The sequence below is a fragment of the Callospermophilus lateralis genome, chromosome 4 (genome assembly GCF_048772815.1).
Source record: "Callospermophilus lateralis isolate mCalLat2 chromosome 4, mCalLat2.hap1, whole genome shotgun sequence".
NCBI classification, from domain to species: Eukaryota; Metazoa; Chordata; class Mammalia; order Rodentia; family Sciuridae; genus Callospermophilus; species Callospermophilus lateralis.
Window position 1 is genome coordinate 158310639 of NC_135308.1, and position 2940 is coordinate 158313578.

Sequence of the window (2940 nt, forward strand, 5' to 3'; positions counted from 1 at the left end):
AGGAGGGGAGGAGCTGGAGGAGGCGGAATTGACAGGGCAGCTGCGATGGGTCAGGCATGGCCGGCTGCCTGGGGCTGAACTGGTAATAAGGAAGCCAAATAACAGACCAGGAACAACTCCAAGGGGGGAGTGATAATTCTGAGAAAGGGAGAGGAATCACCTTACCCCACAGCCCCCCACGGGGCTGAGTGTGGGAAGCCTGGGCCCACTCTGAGGGACGGGGGGATACTCCTAGCACCAACAGCTCGGGTCACGGTGTTCATGGTTCTGAAGGACTTTCCTGAACAGCTTCACACCTGTGTGTGTGTGTGTGTGTGTGTGTGTGTGTGACGTGAACGGCCTACGGATATCAGGATATCACACTTATATAATTTTGATCAAAAGTCACCACGGAAAAAGCTGCCCTCAGTCTGATCTATAAGGGAAGGAAGTTGAGGGAGGGGGAGAGGGTCCCCGTGTAGCTGCCTGGGACAGTGAGGGACAGGAGCAGGGCTGGGGAAGGAAGAGGGTCTGGAGGCCCTGCTACAGCCAGGGAGGAGGGGAGGTGGCCCAGACCAGGGCCCAGCAGAATGCAGAGAGGTGACCAGAGGAACGGGGAGAGAGAAGAAAGAAGGGAAGGAGGAGGGATGGGGAGGAAGAGGAAGGGCAGGGAGGAGGAGGAGGAGGGGGAAGATGAGGAAGAGGGGGAGGGGAGAAAGGGGAGGGAGAAGAAGAGGGGGAGGGGAGGAGGAGGGGAAACAGGAGCGTGAAAGGCAGGGAAGGGGGAGGGGTGTTGGCGCTTGGGCTGGGGGAGGGGGTGTGGAAGGTCAAGGCCTAGGACAGGGCAGTGCCCCCCACTGCGCTGGGCCTTCTCCTTAGAGGGGGAACAGACTTCATCAGAGGAGAGCCCCTCCCCCTCCTGCTGCCCCTCCCCAGGATGGAATCCCAGGGTGTGGCCTGTGGGGTCTCCCAGGCTGCACCCCACGTTTCCAACTTGCCCTGGACCCCCATCCCTGCCCCCACAGGGCCCAAGTCTCAGCCCAGCCCCTCTCCCCACAGGGGAACCATGGGTGGCCTCTGTGATCCTGGCCTTCCTGTCGGCGACTGCTCCCGCCCGCTGCCCTCTGGGTGTCCTCGTCCTCACCGGGGAGCTCTGGGGCTGAGGCCGTCACAGCCCTGCCCACCTGGGGCCCAGAGCACATTCCGGGGGAGAGGCACGGCCGAGGCCTCACCAGGGGAACATTCTGGACTTTCTCCCAGCTCCACAGACACCCGGCCCCGGGACCTCACCCCCAGCCGGCAGCTGCTGTCAGGGCCGGGCAGCTCCCCCGACGGCCCCAGCCTCAGGTGGCCACCTGGGAACCCGGTGGCACCTCCTCTCCTAGCTCCCTGCCTCCACCGGCTCCCTGGCCTCGTCCCTAGCAGCCTCCTCCCGACCCCCCTCCTCCCCTAGGGGCACGGGCAGCTACACCCCAGGGCCGCACCTCCCGTCTCCTGCAGCACCCCAGCCCCGGCACCTCCCTGCTGGGCCGCCGGGGCTCCCTCCCGCCTCCCGCCTCCCCTGCTGCTAAAGGCCAGTCTCTAGTGCTCCTGTCTTGCTGGCCCCGGCGGGCGACCCCAGCGACACCAGGGCTTCCCTCCGTCCAGCCCTGGGCTGCCCTCAGCCTGGGGGTCCCCATCAGACCGGGAGCTCCCCAGGGCAGGGACCCAATCCTTGCGGTCCTGGTGCCCCCTGGGGGCAGGCACGCGACACAAATTCTGCATCTGTGACAGAAGAAACCCTGCCCAGGGAGGCTGGTCTTCAGCAGGGCAGAAAGTGGGGCGCCAGGTGGGAAGGCTGTTAAAGGGCCCGCCTCTGCTCCCGCCTGGGAACCCCAGGACGCCCGGCGCTTCCCTCCGCTCTGGCCACCAGGTGGCGCCAGACTCCGGGTGTGTGACCGCGCACCCCAGCCTCCCTGAGGGAGGCCCTCAGCAGCAGCAGGACAGGCTTCTCCTGGGCTGGTCCTTGGTGTCACCTCAGTTCCTCAAGGGGTCTTGCTCCATCTGCTCCCCTGTGCCTGTGCCCACCCTAGGAGTTGCCATGCCTGCTGCACAGGTCAACTTTCTCCACCCAGGTGGCCTTGGATGAGGGTGTGTCACAGGAAAATGGAAGAGAACTGGACTTGGAATCAGGAGACCTGGAAATGGCAGTGTCCCTCGGTGTTCATAGTGTGCTGGCACATTCTGAGGACTTTATGCTTGTTTGCCCAATTAATCCTCCCAAGGCCCTAGGATGTAGGAACCACTATTAGCCCCATTTCACAGGGAGCTGAGGCACAGAGAGGTTATGTAGCTTGCTAAAAGTCACACAGCTAGAAAGTTCTGCCCAATGAGAAGCTTGCAGCTGGAGGTAGGGATTGGGAGGATGTGATGCTGGAGCTTTGAGGAGAGAAGAGGGTGGAACAGGGGACTCAGGAAGGCCCGTGGGCCCAGGTTGGCAGTGGAGCGAGCCAACCAGACTGAGGAGAAGTGGTAAGGAGGGGTGGAGGTGGCACTGAGTGTGGCAGAGCTGTGGCAGGCCAGGGGCACAGCCAAGGTGCCAGGGGAGGGGCAAGGCCCAGGGCTCCTTCCCGTGGGCCTTCCAGGGGCCTGGGTGGCCCACCCTGCACTGCCCAGCTGCCCCCTCCCCTGCCCCAGACCCAAGTCACCTGGACTGCAGCACATTCCTGCAGCCAAGTTCCAGTCCCCCCAGGATTCCCACCGGCCTCTCCTGCCCCTGGACTGCAGGGGCACAGGAGGGAGGGGGGGAAGACTGGGGTGGGCGGTTATGTCATTTCTGAGTCCCGCCAGAGGCCCCCAGGTGCAGCCCTGAGCCAGGTCCACCTGGGTTTGAGACCCAAGGGCCACCTGGATTGAGAACTATCTCCCTGCCAGGTGCAGTGGTGCACGCCTGTGGTCCCAGCGGCTTGGGAGGCTGAGGCA